Genomic DNA, 15,378 nt, shown 5'->3' on the forward strand with positions numbered 1-15,378 from the left:
AGAAAACCTACCTGTTTCCTGCCTAGAGTTCCCGTCCGTTTTTTAATTATTAACAATTTAGTGCAAACAATGCGATTTTTTCGATTTTTTGCATCCTATTAAAAATCTAAATAGTTGACATAAAGTTACAAATTTTAATCTTTTAGAACATTAAAAAAGCTTCAAAATATAAATTTTTAAAAGTTAAAAAGTTAATTCGTTGCTTCGAAAACTGCAAAATAAGTGAATATCGTTATTTGTTAATAACTTTTACAAAAACTAACTTAGAACTTTAGTCTTTTAGCCAAATTTGGGTATTGGGGTACTTGCCAAACCCTCAGAATTTGAGACCGATCCATTAGTTAGTTTAAAAGTTATTCTATTTGTTTATCCCAGAGATCTTTATTTTGCAATAACATAAGACAGAAAATAATGAAAAGTAGGCAATTCTGAGTATGCCAAATGAAAGAAGAAGAGTGGTAATATCAAAATGTATTAAAAAAAGGTAAAAAAAATAATTAATGTAGTCAAAAATCCTAATGCCAAATTTTTGAAATTTTGTAGTTTATAAACAATTAGAATAACTTTAAAAATATTGTCCGTTGAAACTTTTTTTAAGTTTTTTTTTTGTTTTTTTCCTAAAATTATTTTTTTTACATCGAAAAAAGTTTTTTTTAGGTTTTTTGGATCATTTCAAACAGAAAGGGTCTTTTGCGACTTTTCTCTAAAAATGATAGTTTTTGACATATAAGCGATTAAAAATTGAAAAATTGCGAAATCGGCCATTTTTAACCCTCAAAAACTATGTGAAAAACTGAAAATTTGAATGTTGCCATGGTAGGTAGATATTCTTTAAAGATCGGTTGATGAAATTCCGAAGAGTTGTTTGCAATACAATATTCAAAACTCCTTTGTTTTTTAATTGCTAATCAAGCGTGCGCGACACTATTTTCCACCGACAGTATGGTGCAAATGAAAGGAATAAATTCGTTATTCCGTAAACTGGCGACTTTAAGGAAAAATCCCGAAACAGGTCGATTTTTATTTTTAAGTTATGGTATTGTGGCATATATGGTATACTAGTGACGTCATCCGTCTGGGCGTGATGACGTAGTCGATGATTTTTTTAAATGAGAATAGGGGTCGTGTGGTAGCTCATTTGAAAGGTTCTTCAATTCTCTATTCATTAATGTAAACATTTACATAATTATTTATACAGGGTGTCCTTCTACTTCTTTTTTGTCAAATAATTTAATTTAATAAAATTTTTTTGGACGCCCTGTATAAATAATTATGTAAATGTTTACATTACTAAATAGAAAATTGAAGAATCTTTCAAATGAGCTAATACACGACCCATATTCTCATTTAAAAAATCATCGATTACGTCATCACGTCCAGATGGATGGCGTCACTAGTATACCATATATGCCACAATATCATAACTTAAAAACAAAAATCGACCTGTTTCGGGATTTTTCCTTAAAGCCGCCGGTTTACGAAATAACGAAATTATTCCTTTCATTTGCACCATACTGTCGGTGGAAAATAGTGTCGCGCACGCTTGATTAGCAATTAAAAAACAAAGGAGTTTTGAATATTGTTTTGCAAAAAACTCGGGATTTCATCAACCGATCTTTAAAGAATATCTACCTACCTTGGCAACATTTAAATTTTCAGTTTTTCACATAGTTCTTGAGGGTTAAAAATGGCCGATTTCGCAATTTTTCAATTTTTAATCGCTTATATGTCAAAAACTATCATTTTTAGAGAAAAGTCACTAAAGACCTTTTCTGTTTGGAATCATCCAAAAAACCTAAAAAAACTTTTTTCCATGCAAAAAAAATAATTAAAAAAAAAACAAAAAAAAAACGTTTAAAAAATTTTTCACCACTTTTGGTCCTGGTAACATGCAAATTTGTTAAAAGGAGTCCTTTTTGAGTAAGATTGTGCAAAAAATCCGAATCAGAATATTCTTCCTAGCGGATGCGCAGTGGCTTTCTGGACTAATATACCGTCTATTTTTTATTTCAAAATTGTATCTATACAAAACTGCGGTTTGTATAGATAGACCTGGATCCCGCGCACCAAAAAAAAGTTGATTAATAGCAAGCTGAAAATTTGTTAATAGCTTAACGGTGTCTAGTCGGACAAACTTTGATATACGGGAACACTGGAACAGGAAAAGTTTTAATTGTGGAACGTGATTTTAATTGTGGAACGTGTCATCCTGACAAGTTTATGATTTTGAAAACTAGCTGGTTGCTTTTAAGTTTATTCAAGAGCAAACTTTATATAATATTTACGAAGAAAATTTTGTCTGACAAATATATTGGGCGTTTTAATAAGTCCGACACGTAGAACATTATAAATGACAGGAATTATGTTGGTGATAAATAACAGTCTGATTTTTGCATGAGAGTTTAATGAAAGGGTAACAAATCAACTGGAAGTTCTGTCCGACAAAATACATGGGAAGTTTTCGGAGTTTGACGTTCGAAACCTGTAACCTGTTCCACAATTAAAAGTTCCCTGTCCCAGTGTTCCTCTTCATCAGAGTTTGTCCGACTAGACACCGTTAAGTTATTAACAAATTTTCAGCTTGCTATTAATCAACTTTTTTTTGATCCGCGGGATCCAGGCCTAGATGACATTTATTTTTATATAAAATATTTGCCATTTTTATAATAATAAATGCTACTTCCTATAGAAGAGTGGGCAATGAAAGAAAAGTGATGTATACCATTAAAAGGAGAAAGTTAGAATATCTCGGACACATAATGAGAAACGGTACTAAATAGAGATTACTGAAGGTAATCCTTTAAGGTAAAGTATTCGGAAAGCGAGAAATTGGGAGAAGAAGATTATCATGGATAAAGAACCTGAGGAAATGGTTCTCCACAACAACAACTAATCTATTTAAAGCATCAGTTAATAAAATAATTGTAGCCAGAATGATCGTCAATATTCGAAATGAATAGGCACTAAAAGAAGAAAAAGAAGACTTCCTATAGATGTCATTTCTTTAATTTTATAAATTGTAAAGAGCGATTAGACGTTCGCTGTCAAAATTCATTGATTTGTCACTGTATCTTAGAGTAAATAGATGTGTAGGTGTAGTTAACTTGCTATAAAATAATTTTACAGCGTATACGCTCTGAGCTTCGCTGGTGTCGCTCCTAGCGGTTATTAATTCAACTTTTACCGGTAATTTTTAAATTTATTATTTAATTGTTATCGCTGAATATTTACAACGCAAAAAAGTAATTAAATTGTAATCGATTTTTTTAAGATTTTGCTAATCATTTTGACGTTCTTTTGATAAAATATGAATTTCTTACTTCGGATACTTTCACAATTATCGTGTAGATGGCGCTAGATTAATTTATAATTACATATTACGGAACATTAAAAAAACTTAACTTCAGTATTTAAAACGTAAGTATATTTAAGGTAATAATATAGACCACAGCTTTGGCCAACTAATATTTTTTATAATTAATGTTTTTAATTTTAATTTTAAATTAATCACTTTGACATTTATGTCAAATTTCCGGTAAACGTTTACAGACTTGCCACTACTGGCGCTCGCGAATTTGTAAATATCCCCTCTACGTACGAGCTCACAGCGTATACGCTCTGAGCTTCGCTGGTGTCGCTCCTAGCGGACTACCAATTCAACTTTCACCGGTAATTTTTAAATTTATTATTTAATTGTTATCGCTTAATATTTACAACGCAAAAAAGTAATTAAATTGTACTCGATTTTTTTAAGATTTGGCTAACCATTTTGACGTTCTATTGGTAAAATATGAATTTCTTACTTCGGACACTTTCACAATTATCGTGTAGATGGCGGTAAGATTAATAGATTAATTTATAATTACATATTACGGAACATTAAAAAAACTTAAATTCAGTATTTAAAACGTAAGTATATTTAAGGTAAAAATATATACCACAGCTTTGACCAACTAATATTTTTTATAATTAATGTTTTTAATTTTAATTTTAAATTAATCACTTTGACATTTATGTCAAATTTCCGGTAAAAGTTTACAGACTTGTCACTACTGGCGCTCGCAAATTTGTAAATATCCCCTCTACGTACGAGCTCACAGCGTATACTACATTTACCGATTAGTAGACCTAAATTATTATGAATAGGTACTAATAAAAAACAAGATTTATTTTTACTCACCTGAGGAACCGCAGACGTTCGGATACACTAAGCGTCTCTTTGTAAAGACAATGAAGTCGACTTTACTAAGTAACAAGACATTTACTCAACATATACACTACACTTTACAGTATATCCTAACTGCGACTGAATGATTAATGTCTATGCCATTAAAAAAATATTTGATTTTTCATAGCAGATAGATATTATTGGATCATATTTAACCGTAGTTCTTTCAAATTTTTTTAACAACGGTTATCGATATTGTTAAAAATTTACTCTTACTTACTTTACTCGTATTTTAGAGTACCTTACTCTTACAAAAAATTTATATTTTTTGGCAAACCACTAAAAAAAATTAATATTTGATGCACGTTTCTGAGTTTCGGGGGTGTTCTGCACTAAAATATCGACAAATTCCTCTTAGTTTTCGCTAGTGCAACTGTCACCAGCATTTAGAATGGTGGAGTTTCAGCAATTGCTACCTTAATAGTCCGTACCACTGTCCAAAAATCACCGAGTACACTGTTTGCATCAATTTAGTGTCGGCAAGCCTCGAAATTCTAGAAAATGACGTGCATGGCAGTCGCTCTTAGCACTAAGTGCTCCGAGGGTCGGTTCTGATGTCATGTTCGTGTTCAGCAATCTCAAAAACACCCGAGTAATCTGGTTGAATCAATTTAGTGCCGAAAACATTCGAAACTCCTGAAGATGACGTGCCTTAGCAGTAGCGTTACCCATGATACTATAAATAACAAGGTAAGATATTGCACATCCGGAAGTCGTGACGTAACTGGAGACCGGCAAGTTCGTAATGGTTCGTAATCATTCGTAATGTCCGATTACTTTGAAGTTCGCGGTTGTATTTTATCTTTGACAGTTATTTTGACTGGAATCTCGACACTAAATTCTTTTCGAATACATTAAAGTTTAATGTTATTTTGCTAATTGAATAATTTCATCACATAATGCATACAAATCCCATTTAACTTTAACAAGAATTCAAATTCAACTTCCGGTCTCCAGTTACGTAATCAATGGCGAACTCGGACGTATTTGAGCTACGGGAGATACTATCACTTTATTTATAATATCATGGCGTTACCAGGTGTCCCGATTTGCGCGGGTCGTCCCGATTTTCAGGGGTCTGAGGACGCGTACCGATTTGTACCTGATCGGGACACCAAATGTCCCGATAAATTTTACTCACGAAAATCAATTTCAGCATGACTCGAAGTGAATTTTATAACTATGTATGTTATAAAAAGCAAGGCACTCCTAAAGGCGGCAAAATCGAATGAAAAATATAATTTACTTAATCTACGATTTTATTTTGTAATTTCGTCTGATTATTATTATTATGTAGGATTAAATACAGATTATAAAAACACTTTGTAGTCCAGTAAATGGACGGGAAATAGGGCGATACCCTGTAATTTTCAGGGTCAACTCCAAATTGCATGAAAATTTGGACTTAGGTTCTACTTACCATCCACTTCAAAGGTTGAACTTGTGCCGTTAGTTGCTTTTATTCGGCCGGTGACAGTCACCCCTAATCGGGGGTGAAAATACGCGCGTTTAAAATAAGTCCGAAATGGATAAATTGACCAATAATTCTAAGCAACTTAAGTTCTATATAATTGTGTAACTTGGTTAATGATTTTTAAGCGATTTATTTGCGATTGAAAATGTTTATTTTTCGACAAAAAAAAATCATGTTTTCAGGCGGTTTTTCACAAATAACTCAAAAAGTAAGTATTTGATCGAAAAAATATTGTTAGCAAAAATGTAGCATACAAAAAACGCATACGTACTTATTCGTCAAATTACAAATCAAATATTTCAACGTGAAATAACCAAAAGATGAAGCACTTTTCTGGAAAAACCCGTTAAAACTTTGTTTAATAAAGCTTTATTGTTATGTTTTCAAAAAGTTTATAACATCAAAACTAAGCGAGTTTTGCTCAAAATCAAGTTGACCCCTTTTTTGGTAAAAAAAGATCGCGAAAATCTCCCCCTATTTAGCACCACAAATGAAATTAATCGTTACGGCTTTACAAACAATTTACTTTGCTTATGTATTTTTTGTATGATCTGTTTCACCGGTTTGAGGGGCTTATTTTTAAAAGGGTCTGAAGGAGTCACTAATCACGAGTGTATGCAAAATATTAACAGCCATAATATCTTAACCAGTTTTTATCTTACAGAAAAACAAAATGAAACTATCATATTTATAACAGTAAATCCTACATACTCCTTGAGATTTTTCGTATCACGTAAACCAATGTTTTTCTAAAATAAGCACTTCCAACCGGTAAACCCTACAGATCGTATAACAATACACATATAAAGTAAGTGGTAAAGCAGTAATTTTATTTAGGGTGTTAAGTAGGGGGAGATTTCCAAGATTTCTTTTTACAAAAAAAAGGTCAACTTTATTTTGAGCGTAACTCACTTAGTTTTAAAGCTAGAGACTGTTATATATAAAAAAAAATTAAGACTTTTTTAAACACTTTAAATAATTTCAATATGTGCTTTCCGAAAATTGCTTCACTTTTTGGATATTTTACGTTGAAATATTCCATTTGGAATTTGACGAATAAAAACGTATTTCTGGTGAGCTACAACTTTGCTTTTACTGGTTTTATAGACTTTGTGAACACACAATTTTTTTTTTGTTTTTTTATATGCTACATTCTTGCTAAGAATATTTTTTCGACAAAATATTTACTTCTTGAGTTATTTACGAAAAACCGCCTGAAAAACTGGATTTTTTTTATCGAACAATAAACATTTTCAATCGCAAATTACTCGAGAGTTATCGACTTGGTTAAAAAATTCTGTAGAACAAAAGTTGCTTAGAAATAGTCAATTTATCCATTTTGGGACTTATTTCAAACGCGCGTTTTGTTAAACCCGAGAAAGGGCAACTGTCACCCGAAAGTAAAAGTTACCAACGGTATAAGTTCTACTTTGGAGTAGACGGTAAGTAAAACCTAAAACCAAATTTTCATGCAATTTGGAGTTACATGTATTATGGAGTAACCCTGAAAATTACACTCCAAAACCGTTATTAATTTACTTGGCTTTTATTGTTTATTTGTCCCGATCTACAACCCTAAATAGTCCAGGAACCGAAGCTTTTCACCTCGCAATTTTTACAGAATGGATCGATTTGCTTGAAAATTTGAAAATAAGTAGTGAATAGTCCAAGGATCAAAATCTATATGCTGCCGGAAGGCGCTTTTATCATAGGGGTGGTTGCCACCCCATCTCGGGGGTGGAAGCTTTTTATTATATTTTAATAACAAAAGTTGATAAAAACGTTCATTCTAAGCTAAAAAAGTTCTATATATTTTTTTGATAAAATTAATAGTTTTCGATTTATTGGCTATTGAAAGTGTTAGTTTTATATCGAAAAAATCAATGTTTTTCGATAATACTCATTTATGATTTACTCAATTTTTGCAGTAGAGAAAATTAAAATCCTCAGTCGCAAAAAGAGGGACTTTGAATGGGTTGGTAAAGGTGGATTTTGCATGTTATTACAAGTTTTAATTGTCAATAGCTCACTCAATTTTTGCCGTAGAAAAAAATTTTGCAATCCAGGTTCTTGGGAATTAAATAGCCTACAATTTCATATTTAAACATTTTTTCGTATATCTGATGCTAATCTTTCTATTCTGAAGGAAAGCCATTTTTTTCCAAACTACAAAAATTCGTTATTCGCTTTTAACTCCATTTTTTTAAGTAATCATTCTAAGCCGGTCAAACTTCTAGAACCTATTAATAATACATAAATAAAGAAGACCAAATAAGGTCAATGACTAGTTTTAAATAGGGTGGTGATTAGGAGGTTGCTTCCGATCACTTTTTCGCTGAAAAAAATAGGGACTGACATTCTTTTCATTATAAACCACTTAATTTTTGAGCTAGAGCCTATTTGTTTATTTTTGGAGATAGATATTTTTAAATACTTTAAATTAGTTTGAACAAGTTATCCTCGAAAAATGCATAGTTTTCCCGTCTTTTGACTTTGAAGCTGCAATATTTAGCATTTGACGAAGAAAAGCTAACATATGATAAAGTATAGCTCGATTACTATTGGTCTTAAAGAAAATTTAAAAAAAAAACAGTTTTGTTTACTTTTTTAAAAGGTACATTTTTGTTCAGTAAAGTTGTTTTGATAAAACAAAAACTTTTGGAGTTATTAGCAGAAAACTTATTTAAAACATTGATTTTTTCGATATAAAACTAATACTTTCGATAGAGAATAAATCGAAAACTATTAATTTTATCAAAAAAATGTATGGAACATTTTTTGCTTAGAATGAATGTTTTTACCAACTTTTGCGGTCAAAATATAATAAAAAATTTCTACCCCCGAAATGGGGTGGCAACCACCCCCATGGTAAAAGCGCCTTTCGGCATCATATATATTTTGATCCTAATATAATAAAAAATACAAAAAAAATTCCACCCCCGAGATGGGGTGGCAACAGAGCCTATTTTATTTCAAATCAGGCCCGAGGCCCCTAAATATAATTTAATAATAATAACTTATAAATTAAATTAATTAATAGAAAAGTAGTTGCACCAGAAATTTTAATTTTTATTAACGAAAAATAAAATTTATATTTAAGGGCATAGGCGCAAAATGTCGCCTGTCAAAATGTTCAGTGTGTTTTAAATGTATTCATTTTTCTCGAATCCTGAGAAAACTAATGAATATTTTTGAAAAATTTAAACGCAGAATGAAATATTACGGAGGGTAGAAAGTCCCTGGAAACTTCCATGTTTGTTTTAATAAGTTACTGGGGTGAAAAAAAAAAGAGAAAATTTAGTGTGATTTAGTGATTTTTAATTTTAAATATCTCATTCAAAAAAACTTTTTGTTTATTCTAAGAGATTTATACCCTCGGTACAAATGTAATGTTTCATTCTGCGATAAAATTTTTCAAAAATACTCATTAGTTTTCTCATGATTGGAAAAAATGAATACATTTAAAACACATTGAGCATTTTGACAGGCGAAACAGCTAAAACAATTATTAAACATTGTTTAATTATAACTCTTATTGTTATCATTTATAATTTCCTGTTCGTAAAATCAAAGAATTTTGAAAATTTATTTTGTTATTGTAATAAAAATGTTTTTTTTGTTATCTTTCCGGGCCCCATTAAAATACGGGCCCGATGCAGGTGCCTCACGGGCCTAGTGGTAAAATAGGCCCTGGGTGGCAACCACCCCCATGGTAAAAGCGCCTTTCGGCATGATATAGATTTTGATCCTTGGACTATCCACTACTTATTCTCAAATGTTCAAGCAAAATCATTCTGTAAAAATTGCGAGGTTTTGACCTATTTTAAGCTTCATTACTTGCACTAAAATCCCGATCTGGTTTACCTTATGTACCGATTTAAAACAAATCGGACCTGGCAACGCTACTTAGCAGTAACCCTTTGCAATAGGTACTCCGGGGTCGGTTCTGATGGCGTATTCATCTTCAGAGATCCCACAAAACTCGGTGTAATAAAATCTAACCGTTAATTTACTGATTTTGACATATTTATGTACTTTTATATTAATAAGCACGCCACGTAGTAAACAATCATAGTTCAGAGAAATAAGGAAAAAAATAGCCTGTTGGTGACACAACCCCCTCCAGGCCGAAACCAAATTTTTTGAGTAATAAGGACATCTATAATAATAACCTATATATTTCCTGCAGCCGATTTTGATGATATACATAGTTATAAACAAATGAAGATCAAAAAACAGTAAATTTTCGCTTTTTTCGTCTATTACTAAGAAAATTGTCATTTTAAACAAATTTGAGAGTAAGAAACTCATAAACGATATAAAAAACTTCAATATGGCGTTTGCTTAATATGTCTATCCTTATTGGTTGCTTAGAAAATTGCAAAATAAATCATAAATTTTGAGTTTTTATAAATATTTATAACTTATGTAAAAATTAACTTAGAACCTTCTTATTACACGGAATGCTGAGACTTATGGTGCTTAATTCATACCCTAAATTTCGAAGAAATTGGTCAAATAGTTTAAAAGTTATTTAATTTGTTTTTCCCAAATTTATGTTTTTGCAACACTGTAAGTCAGAAAATGATGAAGCTACAGTAATACTTTGGATAGTTTATGGAAGAAGGAAATTTACAGTATTAATTTAATTAAAAAAATTACAAAAAATAATTATAAATATTGCAAAATTATTTTGCAAAAACATGTGAATTAAATAAATGGGGGGGCTAACTTTGTCCCTAATTGTCCTAGGACAGTTGTTTTCCTTTCTAAATGTGTATAAAAATTCAGTCTTTCTAAATATGAAAAAATAATTTTTCTACGGGTAACGGTTAAAAAGTTATTTTAATTGTTTTTAAGTAAGCAAAAAATCGACATGTTTTTTCAAAATAATTTTACACTGTTTAAAATTATTTTTTGTCATTTATTTTTAATAATGGTAATAGTATAAATGTTCTTCTTTCATAAACTGTCCGAAGTATGATTGTAGCCTCATAATTTTCTGACTTGTAGTGTTGCAAAAAAAATGAATTTGGGATAAACAAATTAAATAACTTTTAAACTATTTGACCAATTGCTTTGAAATATAAAATATAATTTAAGTACAAGAAGTATCAGCTTTCCGTGTAATAAGAAGGTTCTAAGTTAATTTTTACATAAGTTATGAATATTTTTAAAAACTCAAAATTTATGATTTATTTTGCAATTTTCTAAGCAACCAATAAGGATGGACATATTCAGCGAACGCCATATTGAATTTTTTTATACGATTTATGAGTTTCTTACACTCAAATTTGTTTAAAGTGGTTAACTTTTTGGTAATAGACGAAAAAAGCGAAAATTTACCGTTTTTTGATCTTCATTTGTTTATAAGTATGTATATCATCAAAATCGGCTGCAGAAAACATATAGGTTATTATTATAGATGACCATACTACTCGAAAAATTTGGTTTCGGCCTGGAGGGGGATGTGTCACGAGAAAAATCTTATTTCTCTGGACTATCATGTAAAATTATTAATCGTGGTTAAAATTAATTACATAAAGATATTAAAACGTTATTGGTTTATTTTTTATTGTGAACTAAGAATCACATAAAAAATTAATTTCTACGATTAAAACGCCATGACAATGCGTATTATGATTATCATCATTTTTCACTCCAATTACTCATTTGCGTCTCGATTTCCCATTAAAAGGGCGTAACTAAAAGAACTAGTTAACAATCGATAGGCCTATTAGAAAACTGCCCAGAATTTTTGTTCTATAAAATTAAACCAGTCTGGTTAGAATCGATTAATTAAAACTGCTTGTAATGTTATAGTCATACTTTTAGATACTTTGGCCTACGTCTATTTTATGAAAGAAGGTAAGAATAAGACATGTATCACGACAGATATTCTGCAGCTGATGAAAGAAAGAAAGAAAAACAAGAACGACAACTCCATGTATAAAACATTACAACGGGAGATACAGAGGAAGATCAAAGAAGCCAAACAGAAAGAACTGAAAAAAAAATGCCAACAAATCGAAATTATACAAAGTAAATACGACGACTTCAACGTGCATAAGAAGGTAAGAGAAATTACAGGCAAATGTAAAAACAGAAGAGTAGTAAACTTGTTAATGACAATGGAGAAGTAATCGTGGACAAAGAGAATATTGATAATACCTGGAAAAATTGCATACGAAATTTGTTTTCTGATCACCGAAACCTACGGAAAATGACCACCTATACTAGTGACAGAAATAAGAGCAACCATAATAACACTAAAAGAAGGAAGAGCTCCAGGATCAGACGGAGTACCGTCTGAATTTCTTAAACTTTTTGATGATGAATATTTAAGAATACATACTATGTCAAATCTTCAATAATATCTATGACACAGGCAATATTCCAAAAGATTGGCTAGTTTCAGAATTTATTATGTTAGCACAGAAACAGGGAGCGAAAAAGTGCGGAGAATATAGGCTAATAAGTCTAATGAGCCATACATTAAAACTTTTTCTTAAAATTATCTATCTATCAGCCTTGCCACATCCAATATTGGACATAGGCCTCTCCTTCGCTCCTCCATCTTTCTCTATCCTGAGCCATGTGCATCCATTTTGAGCCTGCTTGGTGTTTTAGGTCATCTACCCATCTCATCTGTGGTTTCCCTCTCTTTCGTTTGTATGTCCATGGTCTCCATTCTGTAATAATTTTATTCCATCTTTTATCTTTTTGTCTAATAGTATGACCGGCGAATTTCCATTTTAGTTTAGCTGTTTGACGAGTAGCATCCTTAACTTTTGTGACATTTCTTACCCAGGAATTATTTTTCTATCTGACAGTCTTATGTTGATCATTTGTCTTTCCATTGCTCTTTGTGTTTTTGCAATTCTGTCCATATTCACTTTTGTGAACGTCCATGTCTGACATCCATGTAAGGACCGGAAGAATACATTGGTCGTAGAGTTTCGTTTTCCGATATTGAGGGTATTTTTTATTCTTCAATATGAAGCTGAGCTTACCAAACGAGGCCCACGCTAACTTAGTTCGTCCTTTTATTTCTGCTCTTAAAATTACACATTACAGAATATATGTACAAGCTATGCGAAGAGAGAATACAAGACACACATCTGACAATAAAACACTGAAAACGTTTGTTTTCTATACTTCCACAAAATTTATTGTAACTATGTGACTACAGCTGTTTCGGCAGAGTGCCTTTCTCAAGTGATTTAGTTTATATGTGTTTGCCTTTTTAAAGTCTTTAACTGAAGAGGTTGAGGAGTGGGGAGCTGTTTGTCTCGAGTTGGTTATTCAAAATTATATCTGTATTTTTTAATCTATTAATTTTCATAGATTCTAATAAAGATAGCTTAAGGCCTTTATTTTGAATATGCAGAATTTGAAACTCTTCATTAAAAGAATGATTATGATCTAGAAGGTGAAGTTCGTATGTAGAAGTGTCGGTTTTTCTATTGTTGAAAACCCTTTTTTGTTCTGCTATCCGTTTGTCAAAGGTTCTGCCAGTTTGACCGATGTAAGTTTTCGGACAGTCACCACAAGTTAGTTTGTAGACACCACTCTGTAGTTGTTTTTTCTTTCGGCTCTTATTGTTCTTAATATATTTGCTTAAGTTGTTGTTAATTCTGAAAGCTGTTGGTATTCCTTTCTTTTTTATGTACCTGGCTATTTTTGTTGTTATCTTGCAGTATATGTGATAGAGCAGATATAAACCAGCTTTCAGAACTTCATATCGTTAACGTCATATACTTAGTTTTTGCTTCGTTTATTTTAAGCCCTTTTTTGTGCTTCAGGATCAATTGTCTTGAACAACATCGTCTGCATATGCTGTAATTTGTACTGTTTTGGTATTTATATGGCCGGTTACATTGATTTTTCTGATGACTGCCTCAAGAACTAGGTTGAACAGCATGGTTGAAAGTGCGTCTCCCTTTTTCACCCCCATATTGATGTCAAACAGGGGAGACAGTTCTCCATCTACTCTAACTGCGGCTTTTCAACCCTACAACGTCATTTTTATGAGGCTGATATATTTTTTTGGTATAGCTAGCCGAGATCACGGAGGTCTTCCAGCAATTTGTCTCTTTTCACACTATCAAAAGCTTGTTTAAAGTCTACATACATACTGTACTGTACATAAGTACTGTATTATCATTACATTACCATAAAACACACAGCACATGTTCTTTTAAACCTGTAAGTATTTCTGTGGATTACTATGGATCTAATAATAACATCTTAAATTCGGCGTGACGAATTGTTTATTGATTAGAAATTGGAGCTGATGCCCATATAAAATCTTTGTTATATAACAAAAAATGTAGGCACATATATATAATTTGGACAGTTCTAAGAAGCGTACTTGACCCAGATCAACACCAGACATATTTACATATTTCTTACAAATTTTATTCTTCAAAGCGCGCATATTTGTTTGGTACTTAAATTTTAATATACCTGTCATAAACACTCGTACCTATTAATTAGTTAATAGGACTGTTAGCTATTAAACTTTCACCCTGTTAAATATTTTGCGCTTTAGGTGTTTATTTATACAAAAATGTCTATATCGCGTCGATTTATTAATTTTGTCCCAGACAACGGTAGTTCTCACCAGTGGCGCACATCCCCCTACATGAGACACTATAGATATTGTTATGATCTGTATTTCTCTCTTTTATGAGATTGATGAGCAAATTCTTAATTTAATTAATTACTCAATTATTTTAGTTACTGCTTATGTAAAACAAAACCAAATTTAAATTAAATTTTCTAATAAACTTTATTCTCAGGGCTTTTATTTTTGATGTTTTACCTTTGGTTTGTGGCTTCTGGTATCTCTAGTTGCTTACTCCATCCAGGACAAAACAGGGAAATTAAACACACTCAATATCATATAAATGTCAAAAATATTATTTATTTATCCAATATACCATAAACATACGATTTTAAAATATGCTAAAAATTTAGATTAGTTGCAACTATTTCTCATCTAATAAATTAAGCTTTAATTCTGATATCTCCTCTGTTTTAACAAAAAAAGATTTATTTAAATATTTCGTTATTTATTCTTACAAAATTTAATAAAATTTACTTTTCTCCTTTTGAATTGATTACTTATTTCTTCTTTAAAATTTGGAATGACTAATTATGTTATAGAACTGTTCAATATAAAAATTAAGCAAATATGGTGTGGATATAAACAAACTCTCTCCGTTTCGCAAATGATTTAACTAAACCTTTTGTTTCTTCTCTCCTTCTTTTCCCGGATTGCGTCGTCCTCGATTATCCCACACGTACTCTTAGGATGTTGCGAAAGGTCCCTCTCGTCCAAACTGCTTCTCAAACAAACAAACCGAACTCGCTCGAATTCTTGACTCAGTTTTCTCTCTACTCGATATCTTGTGCAAATAGATACCAATCGGCTACTCGTTCTAGACAGAAACAGGAGTCTTCCTCGGACACAAGGAAAATTAACTTTTCACTCTGTCAACGATTTCGTTTCAACTCGATTCTGCTCGTAAATGCCAACTTCACCACTTTACACTGACTTCTCACTTTTCAAAAACTGGACTGCTGTCTCCAGATATTCATTACACAGTGCCTATTTTTTCTCTCGTCAAAATCAGACTCAACATTCTCATCCCTTCTATCCATCATTTTC

This window comes from Diabrotica virgifera, chromosome 4 (genome assembly GCF_917563875.1).
Source record: "Diabrotica virgifera virgifera chromosome 4, PGI_DIABVI_V3a".
NCBI classification, from domain to species: domain Eukaryota; kingdom Metazoa; phylum Arthropoda; class Insecta; order Coleoptera; family Chrysomelidae; genus Diabrotica; species Diabrotica virgifera.